Source organism: Squalius cephalus (genome assembly GCF_949319135.1).
Source record: "Squalius cephalus genome assembly, chromosome: 4".
Lineage (NCBI taxonomy): Eukaryota > Metazoa > Chordata > Actinopteri > Cypriniformes > Leuciscidae > Squalius > Squalius cephalus.
This window is the reverse complement of record NC_137125.1, coordinates 17347759-17370079: the sequence shown is the minus strand read 5'-3', so window position 1 is coordinate 17370079 and position 22321 is coordinate 17347759. Positions and strand designations below refer to the sequence as shown.

The window sequence follows — 22321 nt, the reverse complement described above, 5'->3', positions numbered from 1 at the left end:
TTCCAGTATGGTGTAGTGTTTTATTGGAAATAAATAAGAATCAAAGGGAATTAGTGGGGAAGTGGATATTTAGTAGTGCAAAATGGGAAAGATTTAAATATACGTGTGAGATAGAAATGGATAAAATAGATCTAAATGAGGAAATAGAGGAGATTGATAAAAATATTAGAACAACAATACTACAAGTTGCAAAAAAATCGATCTCTAAAAGCAAAGGGAAAATTAAAAGAAAGGCAGTTCCCTGGTGGACAGAGGAGTGTGGGGAAATAGTGAAAGAAAGGAATAAGGCACTCAGATTATTAAGAAGAACCCATAATTTTCATAATTTGATTAAATATAAAGAAACAAAAGCAAAGGTTAGGAAAATTATACGAAAAGCAAAAAAGCAAAGCTGGCAGACTTTCTGTAACAAAATTGGTAGAGCAACACCTGTTGGAGATGTGTGGAACATGATTAAGAGTATGCGAGGAATTAGAAGGGAATGGAAGTATCCAATATTGAAGATGGGGGAGGAAGCAGCAGTGTCTGACCAGGAGAAGGCAGAGATGATAGCGAAGGCACTTACTCTTATTCATAGTTCTGATAACTTAACGGAGGAGGGTAAGAGAGGAAGGACAATGACAAGATTAGCATATGGAGATTTACTTGAAAGAAGAGAGGATAATAACAGTACAATGGATGCACCAATTACAATGGAAGAAATGAGAAGGGCAATAAAAAGATCTGGATTAACATCTCCGGGTAAAGATGATATCTGTTATGTAATGATAGAACATTTAGGTGTTTTAGCATCTACAAAGTTGCTGGGGTTTTATAATAAAGTATGGGAGTTAGGGAAATTGCCAGCTGGGTGGAAAGAAGCAGTAATTATTCCTATCAGGAAACCATGTAAAGATTTGTCAAGCCCAATGAATTACAGACCAATAGCGCTTACGTCACATGTAGAAAAGATTATGGAAAGGATCATTACAGATAGATTATCCTTTTAAATGGAAAGTAGAGGAATTTTATCACCTCATCAGAGGGGATTTAGGAAAGGTAGAGGAACGATGGATCCTGTTATGTGTTTGGAAACAGAGATAAGGAAAGCTCAAGTTAATAAAGAATCTGTAATGGCAGTGTTCTTTGATGTAGAAAAAGCCTACGATATGGTTTGGAAGGAGGGAGTAATGATAAAATTAAAAATGATAGGAATAGCAGGTAAGACATATAATTGGATTAAGGGATTCTTGGATGAGAGAAGTATACAAGTACGAATTGGGACAGCTGTTTCAAGAAGATACATTGTAGAGAATGGTACTCCTCAGGGCAGTGTTATTAGCCCTATACTCTTTTCTATAATGATTAATGATGTTTTTTCACAAGTACAGGGGGATATCGGACAGTCACTGTTTGCTGATGACGGAGCCTTATGGAAAAGGGGAAGGAACATTAATCATATTAAAGGTAAAATACAAGAGGCAATTAATGTGGTGGAGAGATGGTCAATTGCATGGGGATTCAAGTTTGCAATTGGGAAAACCAAGACAGTAGTTTTTACTAGAAAGAGAGGGGTTGAGGTGCAGGTAAAGATGTATGGGCAAGATATAGAGCAAGTAAAAGTTTTTAGGTTTTTGGGTATGTGGTTTGATGATAAGTTAACATGGAATGAGCATATCGGAAGGATAAATACCAAGTGTAAAAAGATACTAAATGTGATGAGATGCTTAATAGGGTCAGAATGGGGGGCAAGTAGGGCTGCTAGTAAAAATGTGTATATAGCATTGATAAGATTGGTATTAGATTACGGGTGCATTGCGTATGGATCGGCAGCAAAAACGTTATTAAAGAAGTTGGATGTGGTGCAAGCTCAAGCTCTAAGACTATGCTGTGGGGCTGTGAAAACAACTCCTGTGGCTGCTCTTCAGATTGAGATGGGGGAAATGCCGCTGCACATTAGACGTAAGCAGTTAATGATGCACTACTGGATACATTTACAAGGGCATTCTGGGGATCGACATCCTACAACTAAGATACTTCTCCCATGTTGGGAGAGTGAAAGAGCTTAACGGGGATGCTTTGCATGGAGATGTGAGGAAATAGCTGGAGACATGACATTAAATCAAGGTGGATATATCCCGACAGTGCCATTATCAGTGACACCACCTTGGTTGTTTCCTTCAGTGTCAGTCAGGGTGGGAATTATACCGCGGCCACGCGGCCATGGCCGCCGTTGCCCTACACTTTGGCCTTCATGCCCCGTGAAAAAAAAATCATCGTACGGCCACAGTGGCCTGTGTGCCCTGGCCCTGTCCAAGTTCCATGTATAAAGCAGAGCATGTGAGCGGAGTGGAGCGGGAGCGAGCGGGGAGCGCGAGGGGGCGGATCTTGGACAGAGCGCAGAGCGGCAATTTCAAAAGGACGGAGCGTCGCCCTATTTCCCGCTCCAGTTTCGCTCTGCTCACACCACGAGTCTGAAGCATGCTCAGTCAAGCCTGACCCTGAATCCATCTGTCTTGCACAGTCATCAACAGTAGACTATTTTCAGTCAAAACTCAGCTCAATAATGGAGTTCAAAAACTCCAAACCATTATGTAGCCTACTATTAATAAGTCGCTCCGGAGTATAAAAACAACAGTCAAAAAATGCACCATGAAGAAGAAAAAACACATATAGGCCTAGCCTAAGTCGCACTGGACTATAAGTCGCATTTATTTAGAAATTTATTTCACAAAAAAAAAAAAACAATTGTTACAGACTGGACAGTTCTCCGTTACGGACGTGAGCGCTCTGCGGCACTAAAAAACTGCTTTATAAAACTTTCACAGAGACCTCAAGCAGAAAGCACAAAGCCTGTCTTTAAATTTAATTTCGTTTTGTATTAATTGTATCTTAATTTTAATCAATGTTTCATCAACCAATTGTCTGTATTTAATAAATTAGAAGTGAATATATTAGAAAATAGATAATCACGACACGAAGGCGCCGGCGAAACTGGAGCTTGTCTCATAAATGAACCGAAACTCAGCGTATAGCCTACTTGCCTCACAGACCTGAGACATATATATAGTCTTGATATGTCTACTTTTAAACAGAACAATTCAATACGAAAGAAAACAGACTTCTCTCTTGTAATCCGTATGAAATGTGCATTTCTCTCTGGCGCGTTCACTACTGCGAAGATCGCGAGTCAGCATCTTTCCAGCCGACACAGACATAAAAAAAAAACTGGTTTATTAGTAAACAGTTAAAATGTCTCCTGCTATATTTTACATATTCATAATCATTAATTTTGCAGGTTCCTTGTGACAGCTTTTAGGTGATTTATTGGCAGCAGCTCCCCCCTTACATATCATCAGCACCGAAAACATAGAGATTCTTTTCTTTTGGGGGCATTTTGTTTGTGTTCAGACTTTCTCAGTTGTTTTTAGGCGCGATGTTAGAGGACGCTGCTAATAAAGTTGCTATAGGCCCACACATTGGATTCACGCTTATTATTATAGGCTAAAACATTTTTTTTTATTTTGTTGTATTTAGCCGCCACACCTTGAAGGCCGGTCCGTGAAAATATTGTCTGATATTAAACCGATCTGTGGCGCAAAAAAGCTTGGGGACCGCTACAAGTGATATACATGTAGATTTTTTTCCTTTTTTGGAGCGAGCGGGGGGGGGGGGGGGGGCGATTTGAGTGGAGCGCGAAGCAAACTGCGTTGAGCACTGAGCGATAATGATTGTGAGGGTGTACCTTCTGGATGAAATGGTTCTCTCTCTCACACTCACATGATATAGAGGACTGAATGAATATTTTGAATGCTTTTATTGGCATTTGTGTTGTTTCTGAATGCTTTTATTGGCATTTATGTTGTTTCTATTGTTGTGTGAGGGTGTATACCTTCTGGATGTAATGGCGCTCTCTCTCTCTCGCTCTCTCTCTCTCTCTCTCTCAATTTTTTTATTTTTTATTAAAAAAGTCATAATCCATGTCTTATTCCAAATTAGGATGTTATGGTATCAATCTGAATGGGAAAACCATCGAATTGTACTCAATGGCCTTTGTGCCCTGTCATATGGCCTTGGTGCCCCTAAAAAAAAAGAAAAGGTGGAGGCCAAATGGCCTTGCCCCTAAAATTACATAATTCCCACCCTGGTGTCAGTAGATTTATATTTCCTGGGAAAAATACAGGGTCAAAAAGGATTTGGAAATATTGCAGTTCTGGTGGAAGATAGAATACAAACACTATATCAAACATATGTTCAAATATATACAGATGGATCCAAGGATCCTAATACAGGGAAAGCAGGTTTTGGTTTTAGTATTCCTACATTGCATGTTTCTGGTAAGAGAAGGACTTCAGATCATCTATCAGTGTATACAGTCGAGATGTTGGCAATTGTAACAGCTTTACAGAAGGTAGAAGAATTACAAATTAAAAAAGTTATTTTATGTACAGACTCATGTTCTGCATTAATGTCACTGCAGTCATTTACATCTAGCAGTAGACAAGATATAGTAAATGAGATCTATGAAACATTGTACAGAATTAAAAATATGAACTTGCAGGTATCATTTATGTGGATCCCAGCACACAGAGGGATAAAGGGAAATGAAGATGTGGATGCATTAGCAAAACAGGCTCTGATGCAGGAGGAGATCTTGTGCGTTCCACTCAGTAAGTCTGAAGCTAAAGGAATAATTAAACGAAACATCATTAAGGAGTGGCAGAACAGTTGGGATACAGGAAACACAGGGTGACATCTCTATATATTACAGCAAGATGTGGGTACAGGAAGGGTAGTCAGAAGAAATAATAAAGAGGAGAACATCTTGACAAGGCTAAGGGTAGGCCATACTAGGCTTAATAAAACTTTGTTCTTAATAAATAAGCACCCTTCAGGAGAGTGTGAACATTGCCAAATAGAGGAGTCAGTCAAGCATGTAATTCTTCACTGTAAAAGATTCTCTCGAGAGCGGGAAGTGTTAAGGGAGGAAAGTAGAAAGTTGGGTCAGGAAGAATTAAGTTTAAAAAATGTTTTTGATATTGAGGTAGGGAAGTTATTATGGTATTTGAGAGAAACTGGATTGATAAATAGAATTTAGGAGAAGGAAATGTTATTAGTATTATTACTATTATTATTTGTATTTTTTTTCATCAAGGGAAGGAAATCTCTGGCCCACACTCCAACATAGTAGGTGGCGGTAATGCACCATAATGCTGGTTGCCACTCGCCATTAAACGTTACAGAAGAAGAAGAAGAAAAGAAGAATCTGGGTATGCGTCATTGTCACTATCGCCTCTGTTTGGGTGTGCGCGCATCTCTGCTGGAGCCAGACGTTGTTTCTGGGTGCAGGCTGTCCTCATCACAGTGCAGCTTATGTGTTTGGCTAGATGGAACACCGATACATTTGCGGTTTGCCTGTTGTGAACGAGGCTGTGAGTAACTTGAGTATTCTGTGGGTCTAGCGATCTACCATTGGGTAGTGCGTCAATCTGTTTGAGCGGTTCATCTCAGTGGACTGCGGGGCAAATGCTCCATAGACAAGACTGCACTGTTTGTTCTGCTGCCATTAATACCACTGTGTGACCGTTTTATTATTTTGATATATTATTTTGTTTTTTTTCTCTTTAGTTTTTGTTTTTGATTGCTTTAAGCCAATGCTGGTGGACTAAGTAAGTGGCTAGTCTCAAAGCCGTCATTCAATGTGAGATGTACTATCAGTGTAATTTAGCCCTTACCTGTTGTTATATTGCCACCAGCAGTTTGGTTATTTTGCTCTGTGATCGGTGCTTTTCTAAAGGACTGTGAAAAAGTGAGCTACATTCTGTTCTGGATTTGTTTTCTGTGATTCAATTAATTGTTCTCATTTTATTTTTCTGTTTTATATAGCATTTGGCTGCTCTGTTTATGCCGAAATGGCAATCTGATGTGAACTCCTTCGGAAACACTAGTCGGCTTAACTTCAGTGGCCAGTAAATTGCCAAGTGTTGGCCTCTTTTATAGCTAGAATCTGTTCTACCATAACTTGTTGATACATGTGTCTGCAGCTAATTGTGAAATTATATTGTGTCTCGTTGTGTTTCTTTCAGAAGCTGAAGGCACCCGGTGTAGGGAAGCTAGCTGTCTGTGCCTTTTTGGTGGTGGTGTTTCCTTCACCGAGTGTTTTGCCGTTGGCACCTGCGTTTCTTTCACTTAGCAAGTGTGAGAGTGAGTGTTTGTGTGGAGTGGAGTTTGGTGAGTGGTGTGGTCTTAGGATACTCACTGCCCAGCTAGCTCCCTACTGGTAAGCCTCAGCCTGAAAGTGCTTTTTTTTTGTCTTTTTTGTTTTGATGCACACTGAAGTGGTGTGAAACTCTTACTCTCCCTGAGTCAATAGCTTTTTATATATTTAAAATAATTATGATTGTGAAAATAAAGTGTTTTTGTATTCAGATCCACGTCTCTTGTCCTCTGTGGTAGCGAACCTGTGTTCTTGTGAAATTTCCCCGTTCAGTGAAACGGGGTGGCGTAGTCTGCTCTTTATTTTGTTATACTTTTCTCATAAGTGTAACTTGTGCCCTTCCACCACCTCGCCACATATATATATTACCAACATGTGATTTTATATAGTTTATACTTTTTATTATGTAAATAAAAGGACCATGGTGAAATTTTAGATACGTTTACAACCCCCATTTTGTTTTTAGGCAGTTATAAATTCAAAAAGTCCAGTACAAATGGTACTGCCGCTTGTAAACGGCAGTTGTCACAGTTGCTAGGTGTTAGCTAGCAACAATTTGTTATTGTGACAAATTTTGTTAAGTTTCATTTTTCCAAAAAAAATGTAATGGAATGTAACGAAATACGTTTACTCTGTATTTTAGTATAAATTCGAAGTACTTTAGATTGTTATTCAACTCCACAACTCCTGGAGAAATAAAAGGCACCTACTGATTCAATTAGTTCTCGATTAATTGGGAACGTTTTGAAGAGATGAACACTCTGTATTAACAAAACGTCAAACATAAAAGGTTATTGTCAGATTTAGCAACCCTGTAAGACCCAAACATAGAAAAACCTAAAAAAAAAAATTTTTTACCTTTCAGATGTTGTTGTAGGAGGCCTTTGATGCAGAAATTAAAAAGTTGTACAAAAAAAAATGTTTATGTATGTTTTTAGAGAAACGTTGTAATATTGCAACATTGGGCTTTGTTGGGAGCATGATTGCCTGAACAACAATTCAGAACAACTAAAGGTTCATTTGCAGGTTTGATTGCTTACTTGGCCCCATAAATAATGTATACATACATAACATGAATAATAATCACACATTAGTCATATTTTTTATGAAGTCATTTATTAAAAATAAAATATTAAACAGATAAATCTCTAGCTTTTTCTAGCAACTTCTTCATTCCCTTTTTTCTTTTCATGACTGACTTTCATTGGTTGTGAAAGTCCCAAAAACAGTTCTTGTCCTCTGAAAAGCAAAGGCGAACATCACACTTGCTGCATTGTGTGTTGGTGTATCCTTTATTGCAGTGTCTGCAGCGTCCTCTCCCTGTCTTCTTTGGGAAATGTGCAACTAGGTCCTTGCGTACGTCCAATGGAAGGAGTGCACATCTCTTGGACGGTCTCTTCTGAGTATTCAGAGGGCTACTTGATGTCACTGTCTGTGTTTCTGGGCTCCCTTTGCCTGGAGATGGTCGTCCTCTCTTTGGAGTTTGATGTGTTGTGTTGACCAGGATGAGAGAGGATGCTAGCTGTGCCTGAAACTGTCTCCTGTTCATTGTCTCTTTGTTAGACATCTTGAGAGCTTTGCAGTCCCGCTTGTAGAGGAGCCAGGCATTGACCACAGCGAGGATGATGGTGTGCCAAAAGATGTACATGTACCAGCGACGGGATTTGATGGGGAACTTATATTTGGCTGTAAATGAGTCCAACAAATCCACACCTCCCATGTACTTGTCATCACCTGACAATCCAAGTTCAGATTTGGCTCGTATTCCGTTGACACTGCCTTGGTAGACATCGAAGTCACACATCATGCCAGAGATTCCAGTTCTCACCCACACTTTGAATCCCCATGGGTTTGGCTTGCCTCGCATATATTGCTTGATGCTGCTGAACCTCCCCTTGAAAGGAATCATCATCTCATCCACAGAGTTGTGCTCTTCTGGTACCACCTGCAGGCATTTCTCTCTGAATGAGTCAAGCCATGGTCTGAGTTTCCATAGTTTGTCTTTCTTTTCCGTCTCAGATACTGTCAGGTTGTTTACAAAGTGTAATGATGTCAACAGGGATTGGAATCTGTTGCGTGGCATCACATCAGCAACAGGGGAGTACCGTGTCTCTGTCTCCCAATACATACGGGTTCCAGCCATTTGTACTAGGCCCATCTTCAGGTACATGCCAAACATTTTTTCAATTTCCTTAACAGTGGTGTTTAAAGATGTTCCATGTGTCTGAAAGCTGTACTCATTTGTGTTTTGTGTCAGAGCCTCAATCATGTCTTTGGACACAAACTTCTGGAAGTATTCCCGTGGTGTGTGGAGGGAAATGTCATCTCCTGTGATATCCATACCAGAAAAATCAGTGTTGGGACTGATGAAATCTTTTTTCAGCCAGCGATACCTGTCACGGGGCATGGTGTGTTTGTTTGTTTTTGGCTCAATGTCCACGTAATTATCAGCTGGAATGTCCATGGGTGGTTGGTTTTCTTTGTCCACTTGTTGACAGACATCTTCATCTGAGTCTTCGTCATTCTCATCCGTGTCATTGAGGTCCATCTCAAATTCACTGTCACCATTTTGGATGGATTCAATCACATCCTGCACACTGTATCGCGGCTCACTCCTTGCTGGTGGCATTCTGAAAATAAAACAACAATTAATTAACATGTATAAATATGCTTTTTATATTGTAGTACATAACCTGAAGTAATAGGTTTGTGGACCAAGTGCTCAGGGTAGAAATGTTTTCCAGGCAGACAATACTGTCTGTTTGTTGTAAGTTTCTTTCTAACCTGTTGCTGTCTGCTAAATGCCCTAAATGTAAATGGCATAGCCTATGCTGTCTACTTATCATGCTAAATGGAACATTTATCCCAATCACCAGCCATTTAGTCAAACTGTCTGCTAAATGCCCTAAATGTAAATGGCATAGCCTATGCTGTCTACTTATCATGCTAAATGAAACATGCATCCCAATCACCAGCCATTTAGTCAAACAATACTGCCTTGACATAACAATACTGCTTGTTATGCTCTCTAATTATCATACTAAAAGGAAAACATGCATACCCCCACTTACATCCACACCCCACATTCATGAACATTTTCACCTTTCCCAGAACTAAATTGTCTGTTGATATCCTCTGGAAATTTAGGTCAGTCTGATCAAATGAACTACATTTTCAGAGATACAACTTTTAAATCAGTCAAATGTGACCAGAACACAACAAAAAAGTAGAATGTACAGGTATACTGTCCATGTATAAGAAAATACTCTTTTAGGCAGTGGTGTAGTGGAGGGAATACAACCTGTTTGAGCCCACTGCAACAAGCCTGCTATTTTGACTACCACACTCACCCAGTGTTGTATAATTGCAACAAGTATATAATAAGCTCTAAATTAAATTTGATGAATTTATTACACAATAACTACATATGTACATGCTCTAGACATTACAATAACAACCAAAAAAAATATAAAAGACATTTTACTTACTTGAATCTGATGAATCCAGTCTATTGAAACAAAGAGATGTTGTTCAAAGGAAGCCTTGAGGTGTTGTGTGAGTTCATGGCCATAAGGCGGGACTTATAAACAAATGTATGATCCAATAGCATTGTGAGACTGAACAATAGGACCCAATGACTATGTAAATGTGGTAAAAAAAATAAATATATATAACAGATTGTTTTTAAGGATGGTTAAATGTAACGTTGTAATTTTACAACAAGGGGTGTTACAGTTAACATTTCACAAACAGTTTGGTGCTGCGCAGGGCCGGACTGGGACACAATTTCAGGCCGGGAAATCCTACACCCATCCAGGCCATCCTATGCACCCAAATAAAATTTAGAAACACGGACAAACCAATTTTTTCCTAAATTACATTTATTGGTCTAAATCCTTAGGCTGGGGCTGTGTAAAATAATTAAAGGCTTTCTCTTGATGGTACCCTCACTTCCCTTTTCCTTCTCTTCATTTACCCCAATATCTCTCTGTCTCTCCCTTCCACCAGGATCATCAGCCTCATACACTAAGTAAAGTGGAGTACTAGTTGGAAATTTAAACTAAAACATGACCATATATATATATATGTGTGTGTGTGTGTGTGTGTGTGTGTGTATAAAGTGTGCGTATTTTTCTTGTTCCTCTCTCTTCTTCACCTGACACTTCTTCTGGCCTCATGTTACAAACAGAAATCTCCACCTTGGTGCAAAACAACCACCTTATTGTAGGCTAATTTGTTTGCTCAGAATCTACATTTATTTTAGTAAAAAATCTAAGTATTATATTTATGACAAAATGTTGTTGTTTTTATCTTAAAATTACTTAAATATCCAACATTTAGCAACACTATATTTAAAATGTTTTTTCTTATTTTGCTTCTACATGTCATCTCAATCCCTGGCTGAATCTTATGGGTGATCATTGCACCACAGCTAGCGCTAGGTTGACTGTCTCCAACTTCATTTGATAAAAAAAAAGGGGGAAAAAAAGTTTTAAACCTCACAAATGGGCAGACATAATTTTCCAAATTGTCTAATAAAATGTTATTTCATTATTTTTTGTTGATGTCTCTGATGTCTGCACTATCACTCCTGTCTCCCTGCTCCCAGTACCTACCATATAAATGGTAATATTTGTCTGCTAAATTACTAATGTAACTTTACACTAAATAATATTAATCTCCTTCATAGTAATAGGGGCGCTACCGCTTACATTTGCTAGCAGTTTAATACTAAGTTAACTAAGAAAAAAAGTACAGTATTTACAGATGAAACTTACCTGCACTTGAAGCCCTGAACAGGTCAGTAATTTTGCAACATTTTGTTGCTTGTTCTTGGAGTGCTTTCTTTTTCTTTGTCCTTTCCATCTCTGCTCCACCTGGCCGTTTTCTCTCCATCATCGGGTGCTGCTCGCATTTTCTGTTTAACCGTTTGGCTAAGGCTTAAATTGAATCGTAGCCTTGCCAGTCAAGACTAACAGATTCATGATTTTATTTTATAATAATAATTTTATTGAATGACGAATTCGAAAATGATCACTGGAAAAAGTAGTAATATAAAATAATAATAAAAAAATAAAATAAAACGCTCACTGGTAGCAGGCCAAATTAGTCGCCAGGCCACCGGGAATTCTCCCGGTGCTCCCGATGGCCAGTCCTGGCCTGGTGCTGCGTATGAATTTTTTTTGTTCTGCTTTCATTTTAGACTCTCTGAGACTGAAACCTAACACTCCATCCACTTGGCACGTACACTAGCCAGAGTTGTCCTTTAATGAAAAGAAAAAGATGAAACGGTTAATAAAATTACATCAAATATCAGCAACGTACAAACAATAGCTCTGCATTAAGAAAATGTACTGTACCTGGTCACCTCTGCATTGTGGTCACTTATGTCTTTACGTACCAACTTTGAACTGATATTTTGACACAGGCTTTTAGTTAAACCAGTGGCTAGGTCTGAAGCCTCTCCCTCTGTTAGTGCACTAAAAATGCTTGTCTTAGTCTTCATTTTTTTGGGAAGATTGAGGAGTATTCAGGCAGATTTAGTTTGCGCCCCTGTTGCGAAAAATGAACAGTAGTGCATTAGAACTCAAATAAAACTAATAGAGAGATGAAAACCAATATAAAACACACCTGATAACTAAATAGATTGACCTTATCAATTTAAAAATGAACTTACTCCTAGCAGATCTCTGAAAACATTAGAGGACATATTCTCCCCTTCTATTCTGCGCTGAATTTCTCCTTTTGTGACAACATATGGGGACTTTCTCTGACCAGTGAGGGCTAAGCGTCCAAAAACTTTGATGCCTTTAATGTCGTCTGTGGGGTTATTCAAAGGACAATCTCCACTGTCTCTTGCTTCTATTTCCTCATTTTCAAAACCTGTATCCTTGCCAGTGTTTGTGGCTGTCTTTCTTCCTTGCTGTCATGCTTTTTTCCCCATCTGATGCATCACTTTCCTTTCTTTTATTAACCCTTTGATTTTTATTTTTTTTTACTTCCACTTTTTATGTTTTGTGAGTTTCTCTTTTCTCTTCTTCCTCTTGTTTCTTCTCATCATCTGGAGGTCTTCTTGTGCTTTCCTCTGTCTGCTTACTTTCTCCTTTTTGTAGATGTTCGAACATATTGTTTCCTTCACCTGCTATTTGAAGCATCAGCATAAACAGCTATGCCATTCTAATCTCAGGAGGAATAATTATTACATCTATAGAAAACATTAAAACGGGTGTACAACTAAACTTGTACTGGGATACATCATCCTCTATACATCTACAATTTCATCTTCTGAAGTCATACATTACAAGGAGCAGACCAAAACAAAACTGATTATTAATAAAGATTTATACAATCGAACCTGTGGGCCCTTGGGTCTTTCCCGGTAGTTAATCCCACGTAGTCGTTCCTTTTGGAATCAGTATAATAGAGTACCAAATCTCTTTAACCCTTTATAACACTATCTCCTTTGCCACAAAAGATATGAGGAAAAAGAAAATGCCACAATGTCTCTTTATTCTCTTGTTTATGTATGTAGGATTAAGAGATATAGATCAAGGATCAGTTACAAACTACACTTAAAAAGATAATATTTAACATTCTAGATTTAAAACTTTATCACTTTTGAGTCACGTGATATTCATGGATCCTGTCTCAGTGCTGAAACTCTTATACAAAGTTACATTTATAGACAGCTCAGACTTTTATACATTAATCTATTGCAAATTTCAAACACACATTAGTCCTCATTATTACAGATTAATATGTCAAAGATACTTCATGATTTCAATTAAATCATACACTGAAAGTTCAGTATTATTGGAATCACATTCTGCAATGCTCCTGTTATCTTAAGGGAAACAGTAGGAAACCACTGAAAGTGCTGTGGTTATTCTGGCTATCATATATCCTCGTGCCAGACCAAAGTCTCACATAGACAACATCTCCAACCTCCAGGATCAGGGGCGCAGATAGGATTTTTTAACTGGGGGGGACCAAGCTGTCAGCAAATGATTTAAACTCAATTCGTTATTTGTGTAATTTGGGCTTTAACTAGTGCTCAAGTAGTAACTTTGCATAATTTGGGCTAATGATTTGCATTAACCCTTAAAGACCGATACGGCCGCCCGCGGCATAAAATAACTATCGTTCTAAAATGTTTAATAACTTTTGAGTCGCTAATCCAATCTGTATGATTTAAAATGCACCGTAAAGATGAGATTCTCAGCTTTCCCGTGTTATCACGGATGTCTCTGTTGGTCATTCAGTGGCTCCGTAGTGCCGGTGATTGCGTCATCAAAATCTGCAGCAGTGATTCGTCAAGGAAACACTTGTGGTTTCTTTCTCTGAGCCAAACAGGAACGATTGTTGATGCTTAGTCCCACCCTCATGCCCAGATTCGTCCAAACGGTCATCAACTCAACCAATAAACATAGTGATTGATGTTTTTAACAACCAATCACGTTTCTTTATACATTTTAACAAACGCAATGCATTGAAATCTACACATGAAAACTAACGGATGCAAAGTTTTTGACCATAGCGCAAAACACGAAAGAGCACAAAACATGAACGAGCATAAAACACGAAAGAGCATGAGTATGTAAAAAAACAGCAGTACAAATCGGAGGATGTGTTAGAATTGATTTTTTAAACGAGTTGTTAGACGATGACCTGGTGGAACCTTCCGATTCAGAAGATTGTTTGAATCATTTGCACTGTTTATTTATCTATTTGTATTTAGTTTGTGAAGATTATTTGCACTATTTGTTCATTAGCACTCAGTATATAACCCTCAATGAACCATTTCTTCATTTGCACTGTTTATTTCTTTTTGTATTTAGTTTGTGAAGATTATTTGAACCATTTGTTCATTTACACTCTGTATATTGTATTGTTAGTATTTATCACAGTTGTCACTACTTGTTATATTGTTTGCATTTGTTGTTCATGTTCAAATTATAATATAATTTTCTGAAGAAAAATGTTTGCTTCAGTGTTCTGTTGTAATATAACAACTTTTTTTTTCCTGAACTTATTTGGACACATCTACATTGTCAGTAAATGTAATACACCTGTTTTTACTCAAAAACGCCTAGAATAATATTATAATAAATGGCTATAACTTGCTGAGGGATTGTTACATGTAGACAAAATTTCATCTGGAAGTCTAAAACAACCAAGTCTAACATTCTAAAGGAAAAAAACAAAACTTCAGGAAGTTCTGTTTGAGTTCACACTTAAAACACCACATTTTTTGCTGCCGTTTTTCTTAAAATCCTGTTAATTTCATAAATTCTCTGACAAAAGAAATGTAAAACTGGGACTTTAAATGAGCTAGATGGAAACATTAGGTTCTCCTGTTTAAAATGATATATGGCACTTGATGCTTGCTGCTAGAATGGGTTAGGAAAACAAAGAAAAGTACAGGCGAGTCAGGCGCTCCAAAAATGTTCTAGGTTCTTAAGGGTTAAAAAGCCATTGGGGGATTGTTATTTGAAATCATGGATAAACAACAATGACCAAAGGAAAACAAAAGCCTACCTGATCACCACTAGCAATGCATGATCAGACTGTTATTTGACTAGTATGCCAATCAACCACCAAAACTTCATGTCTTCAGCAAAGTATGTTTTATTTAAACATTTGCTTATCTCAGCATACAAAGTCTATCATTATGAACAAAAAAGCAAAGAACCTATGTGCAAATAATAATAATAATAGGCCTACTCATTGTTTGGTTTTTGAAAAAACGAGGTGATTTTTTTGTCTCTTCATCGCCTTTATATGACATTTATACAGTCAATTTTTTTCAGTTCAGAAAATCACCGGCTCAGCTCAGAAATAGGGGCTGTTTACACTTGGCCACTTCATGCGTTTTCTGTGATCGGATAGCTATCCGATCGTGAAAAGACCAGGTGTAAATGCCCTCCGAAACGCATTCGAGACAGATTTGAATCCGAGCGCTCAAACCACTTCAGGAGGAGGTCTGGGCCGCATCCCAGACGAAACTGAACAAACAAGTGTAAATGCATCTGGTTGTTGAAACCATATATGTAAATTTTACTCCTCCCAAAAATGCTAAAAAATAAACGTGTGAGAGCGTGTTATAGGCTATATGTAATGTTATAGCCAAATATGGCGACGCTACTGGAACAGCATCGCCGCAGACGAGAAGCTGAACTCAAGCAAACGTGCAAACTATCGCAAATCAAAGTGAAAGTAAGTCACAGACGCTTAACACACAATCATCATCATTATAAGTAAAGAAACGAAATGACCTTACCAGGGCTGTTACTGCTCTCTCTTATTGCGGTCTTTAATTTAGAAATTTTAGCTGATGATCAATAAAATGCAGCTCATATTGGTTACTTTCGGTGACGTGCACTCCATTAAATATGCATAGGCCAATAGCGCGCCAAGCGCGGGAATTGAAGATCGGATTTAAATCCGTTTTGCAAAAACACGTTTATGTAAGCTATAGTGTATAGCCTACACATAATGTATAGCTAAAACACTTATTAATCCCCTGTTTTACCGATTTTTGTCGCATTTGGGATAGTGAGGGCGGGGGACGGATCGGGTCACTATGAATCTGGGGGGGTCATGTCCCCCCGTCCCCAGTGCCATCTGCGCGCCTGTCCAGGATCAACACAACTCCATTCGAGGAGTTTAACCGATCCTGAGCCTGAGCCTGAATATCATGTGCTATAACCACATGCTTTCCATTCTTAATAATGGCTGCAGATGATTGAGTTCCGCCAATACCAAATGCAGAGATTCTGAACATGTACGCTCCTTTCAGTGGGGCTGTGAAAATACCTAAATCAAATAACAAGAGATACAGAATCAGCTGTTTCCTGTATGATTGTTTAATTACAAAGCACACTGTGATAGTTTTAAAAGATGGCAGATCATTTAATTCTCTTATACACATTACACAACTGCAGAGAGGTCTGAATGGAGCAGAAGGGTTTTCATTACTATAAACTGAGTTTTATGACTCATTTCATTGATCATTACCTGTAACTGGGTTGTAGGCGTTCCCTATGTTTGTGATGACGTTCCTGTAGGTTAGAGTGATATCAGAGGTAAAAGGACCAATATATCCACCGCCAGATTGCATCAGTGAAGCTGAAAAAGCTATTTCTCTGTCTGTTGTTGAAAAACATAACCAATATTGCTATATATTACTCTATTACACTGAGAATGTATACACTGAATTTAACATCATTCAAGCACACTTTCACCTCTGTTTTCCTTTCTCAACTCCTCCACTTGACTCTGAGTAAGATTTGATATTTCTGTAAAGAAAATAATTCTGTTAAATGAAATTTACACTGCTTTTTTGTAATACAAATATAACACATTTTACAGTATACTATGCGATGTATTGCATTGGTGTTTTACTGTTGAGGATCATTGATAAAAGAGTGAATGTTTTGGTGAGGTACCATCATTTTTCTTGTTCATCTCTTCCAGGATAAACGTCTGTTGTTCCCTCAGTTGCGTCTCTAAAGCTCTGATGTTTGTTTTCTGCTCTGTATCCGTGGCGGTCAGTTCTCTGATGTTCACTTTCTGCTCTGTAACGGTGGCGGTCAGTTCTCTCAGCGCTGCATGGATGTCAGTGAAGAACAGATGGTAGTTTTGTTGGCTGTCAGTTGAAGCTTCATCTCTCAAAGTGTGTGTTTGAGGTGGATTCTGTCTTCCATCCTCAGATCTGAGCTGTTGACTGATCTCATTCTCATTGAGTCCTCCATCTACCTGATGCTGTACGACACACACAAAGGTTTCCAACAGCAGCAGTAAACATAATAAACCATTCATTCTTCACTGATGTTTGTTTCCAGCTCTTGCTCTGTCATCCTCACAGCCTCTCATGTTCCTTTTATAGTGTCCTGATTCACTGTCTTTTGTATATGATTTACATTGCTTTAGATAAACAAGTAGTTCAAGTTAATTGTTAATCAAATCAAAGGGATGTTCCGGGTTCAGTAGATGTTTATCTACTCACAACATTTTGTGGCACTATGTTGATCTCAACAGAAAATATATACAAAGTTCTGGCATGAAACTCTAGATGTTGCAGACTAATAGGTCCTTTTACTCACCTGTTCATAATCACATTATCTATAGGGCACAACTGATTGGTTCCTGCCGTATCAGTAGCCATTGAGCTCGCTGCTCAACCTTCAAATACTTGGGTAGCATTTGCCTTAGAGGTGCAGTGCGCTTCAGAAACCCTCCACCTTCCCCAGCTCCATCTGTATAGATCAGCTACGGGTAATTCATGTAGGTAATTCATGTAAGCTATATTGTACAGCAGCAGCATGTCTTACATTCTCACAGCAGCGTGTTGTGTATTTCACGAGTTCACACTTACACATAATTTGAATGGGTAAGTTTAATGCGTATATGGCGTGCTGTCCGGAGGGAGGGCTCCGAGCTCGGAGTTCGGCCCGAACCCAGAGTACTCCCCCCGTATGTAAGTGTTTAGGACTAGAAGTGTGGAGAAGGGGTGGTGGAGGGATGCTGCAAAAAACTGTCAATGGAATGAGGTGAGACTGCTGAGTATATATACCTCTTACCATTGATTGCTGAGTGCTCTCCACTTGTGTTAATTATCTGAACGTGCTCCTCCCGAACCTTGTTAATAAAACATCATGTATTGGCAGTAGCAAGTCCCGTACTTTCTCTGCCGCAGCAATAAAAGCAGCAACAGCGTAGCAGATCAATTCTGCCAAGACCAACATACAACATTGTCATACCCATTACCATGCTAATCACTTTGATTCATCTCTTTCTCTTTACATTTTTTTAAATAAAAATATATATATAGATCAGCAGTCAGCATCCTTATAGCACGCAAAGGGAAAAATCACAGAAACCTCCGGTCGCGTGAATAGATTGTCGGATCTCACAATTTAATAGTATTTATTGGACAAGTCAAGTCAAGTCAAGTCAAGTCATCTTCATTTATATAGCGCTTTTAACAATGTAGATCATTTCAAAGCAGCTTTACAGAGATAAACGTATAATTTAAGAAAACAGAGATTGTTTTGGCTTTATAGCGGTTCTTTAATAAAGTTATTTTCCAGCTAAAGTTAGTTTTGATTGATTCGCTTCCGTCGCAACAATCATTTGTTATTAAATTAGGGGCCGCTAAGACGACACCATTCTCTCTACACAGACTTTAAACGTGAATGTCATGATCCTGGTTCCTTCTCCTCCTTCTCTGTCTCCCTCTTTGGTCACACACACACACACACACACTCTCCCGTTGTCTCATCACTCTCAGCTGTTTCCACTCTCCTCCTCTCCGCGCTAATTTGCCTCCACCTGTTCCCTCTTTCCCACTAATTGTTTCTGCTTTTTCTAGCTCTCTCTTTTCCTGTCTCGTTGTCAGATTATTTTGTGATATCTACATGTGCATCGCTACTCTCATACCTCTCGTGTCTTGTCCTGTCCTGTCTGTGCTCTTGCTGGAGCATCATCTACTACGGGTATTAATCTGTTGTTGCTGTTACATGCTCTCTGAACTCTATCCAGCTTACTAGACGCAGAGTACCTGTTCAGCGCCTGCATCCAGCCACCGGCTCCCTCTGTCGTCCCGTGAGTTTTGAAGGTTGCTTACCTCTGCTCGGGATCCTCTGCCGCATCCTGCGCTGTGCTGTCCAAGAGGGAAGATTTGTGTTCTCATTGACGTTTCCAGCCGTCTGGCATTTTCTGTTATCTTCAGACTTCACAGAAGTTTTTCTGTTTGTTTGATTATCTGTGGACAACTCCTTGATTATATTAACCCCCTGAGGTCGACAATCGCGCCGGCGCGATAGGCTCGCTTTTTTCAGTTCAGTTCAAAAGAAATTAATTTTGCTCTGTTGACTTTGATATTACAAGCAAGTTTCATACATCAATCGATTCTGTTAAATGTGTATTATTTTTGTGTATACTCACAATAAAAACAAAGTGTTGTGCTTTTTGCCAAATAAAGAAAAATAAACGTGATGCGAGTTCTGGCTTCTCTCTGTCAGTGAAGACCATTCTGAAACGCGTCCGAAAATGAACTGTAACTCAGCGAATACTCAGTCAAACAGGCATACAGACACACAGGCATGAAGCTTGAATTCTCTTCTTTTAAATGAGGTAATTTATATAAAAAACTAATATTCTCATCTTGTGAAATCTGTATTAAAAGAGAGCGATTCCAGTCGAGCTAATTAGAGCTCATTCAAATGTAATGTGAACCCGCCCAATAGCGCGTGCTATTCAAATGCAAATTACTGAGGCAATCCAAGCAAACCTGTGAACGCCCACATATCAGCTCGAGAAAACACAAGTTTAATCATATCATTGTAGCCTACGTGTTTACACCATCTGGCAGCGCTGTGAGGAATAATAATAATGGAAAATCTACCTCAGAGTGCGGGTATTGCGAGGAGAGAGGATCCGAATACTGTAGTAAGTTTTTTTTCCTTCTCAAGTTAATCGCGTTTCTGTGAATGAATGAACGGCAGCCGCAGAGATGCGCGCTGTTTATCACAGCTCGCAAAAAGACAGTTTAAATTTAAATTGCGTCTCTGTGTGAATGAATGATGATGTTTTAGCAAACTGTATTGCTATACTGAGTTGAGTAAAAATCAACAGAAATATGTTGAAATAAAATGTAGGCTATTTGTATAAGCAACGTATTAAACTGAAAATTAACATTTATATGCCCTAATATTTCATAAAAACAACGTTACAGTCAGGCGTTTCTGTTTGTGAATGAATGTTTCGGTTTTAGCAAACTGTATTGCTATACGGAGTAAAAATCGACTGAAATAAAATGTATTTGTATAAGCAACGTATTAAACTGCAAATTAACATTTATATTTCTTATAATAAAAATGAAAGACAACATTCCGTTGATTAGTTTTGGATAGATTATACATTTTTACTGTAAAATATCTGCCACCTCAAATAAGCTTTTGTTTGCCAATATTTGCTCATGTTAAATATAGTATGTTTTGTCAAAAATAAAAGTAATCAAATAATCAATCAAATCCTTAACTTTGAAATATGTATGATAAAATGTATACTTTAGTTTTTACAAAGAAAGATTACACTTGAATTGTTGTTGTAATTGTAACCTTTTTAATAAAAAAATATATTTACAAGGTAGATGTAAACAAACTATTAAAAGGTAAATATAAGCCTTTTCTTTAAATAATTTTTAGTGTGTTTTATTAGTGACAAATTTGGGGAGAGGATAAATATTCCAAAACTGAAAATACAGTATGAGAATTAACTGCACAATTACTAGACATGTTTTCCTTGGATATTATAGGCCAAATTGCAAGCACAATATGTGGAAAAATAAAAAAGAATTGAGATGCTTCCAACTGTTGCTCTTGCATTCTTGTGGCTCAGTGACTCACCTGAATGAATGGCTAATTAAGTATGCAGGCCCCATTGTCTCCTCAGGTGTGAACCACTAAATATGCATGAATACTGTGGTCTTATTTCAGAAACTTTAGTTTTTAGTTTTTTCAATAACCACGCATAAACATTATTCTCTCAAAAATGCAGACATGTACATTCTTGTTGCTCACATATTATGGTAGCCCTGTTTGTGCTAAATAGTGTGTAATTATTTTTTGCCATTAATATGTTTATAAGCAACTGAAAAAAGCACAAATGTCAGGGCATGTCAGAACATCTCAAGGACCCCAAAAACACCTTAGACCCCAGAGGGTTATAGACTGTTTTTGCCGTATCTCGCTTTTGGGTTCTCTCTCTCACCACAACAGAATAACCCTCAGAAGGTCTTCCTTTCGGAGTCACACCCTGGGCCTTCCCGGTCAGAAGTGACCGGACACCTAAAAAGGAAACTTCCTCCATCCCAGTAAAACCAATGCAATTTATTTTTGTTCTATAATATTTATTCTTTTGAATTTTGAGAGAATTTGATTGAATTTATTAATATTTATGCAATATTTATGGTCTATTTTTGCCATTGAAATTAATAAAACATTTTTTATATATATATGTATTTAAAAAAAAATAATGATGCAGTATTTTAGTTTAATATAGAGTCTAGGACTTAAAATAAAAATATTTTAAGCAGATTAACCCTCTGAGGTCGGCAATCACGCCGGCGTGATCTGCTCGCTTTTTTCCAAATCAGTTGAATTGAGACCCGAAATACTATTTTGACTTTGAATTTACAAAAAGGTTTCATACATCAATCGATTCTGTTAAATGTGTATTATTTTTGTGTATACTCACAATAAAAACAAAGTGTTGTGCTTTTTGCCAAATAAAGAAAAATAAACACAAAGCGAGTTCTGCCTTCTCTCTGTCAGTGAAGTCCATTCTGAAACGCGTCCGAAAATGAACAATAACTCAGCGAATACTCAGTCAAACAGGCATACAGACACACAGGCATGAAGCGTGAATTCTCTTCTTTTAAATGAAGTAATTTATATAAAAAACAAATATTCTCAGTTCACGTAATCTGTAAGAAAAGAGCGAGATGTCAGTCTTTCTCATCTCATCTAATTACTTGTAATGTGACTCCGCCTACGAAGAGCGCGCGCTATTCAAACGCAAATGGCTGAGGCAATCCACGCAAACTGTGACACCTCGAGAAAACAAGTTTATTCAGATCATTACTTGTTTACACCATCTCGCAGCGCTGTGAGGAATAATAATAATGGGCAATGTACCTCAGAAGTGCGGGTATATGGAGCGAGCTGAGGAAAAGTAAGTTTTTTTTTCCTTCTCACGTGAATCGGGTTTCTGTTTATGAATGAATGAACGGCAGAGATGCGCGCTGTTTACCACAGCTCGCAAAAAGACAGTTTAAATTTGAATCGGGTTTCTGTGCGTGAATGAAGGATGATGTTTGAGCAAACTGTATTGCTATACTGAGATGAGTAAAAATCGACTGAAATATGTTGAAATAAAATGTAGGCTATTTGAATATGCAACATTTTAAACTGCAAATTAACAGTTATATGCCCTAATATTTCATAAAAACAACGTTACAGTCAGGCGTTTCTGTGTGTGAATGAATGTTTCGCTTTTAGCAAACTGTATAGCTATAAAAGTCGACTGAAATATGTTGAAATAATGTATTTGTATAAGCAA

The 22321-nt window shown here is 38.1% G+C and overlaps 2 protein-coding genes across 2 annotated transcripts in view; both read left to right on the top strand.

Moving 5' to 3' along the window:
* The window catches only part of LOC307157382 (uncharacterized protein), a 388998-nt gene extending 386945 nt beyond the window's left edge, over positions 1–2053 (top strand). Inside the window, exon 4 of the transcript XR_013820943.1 lies at positions 2042–2053. The gene's annotated coding sequence lies outside the window, so the exon portion shown is untranslated. The remainder of the gene's footprint in view (positions 1–2041) is intronic.
* The window catches only part of LOC307157378 (uncharacterized protein), a 670360-nt gene that overhangs the window by 303485 nt on the left and 344554 nt on the right, over positions 1–22321 (top strand). The gene's annotated exons all lie outside the window — the stretch shown is intronic.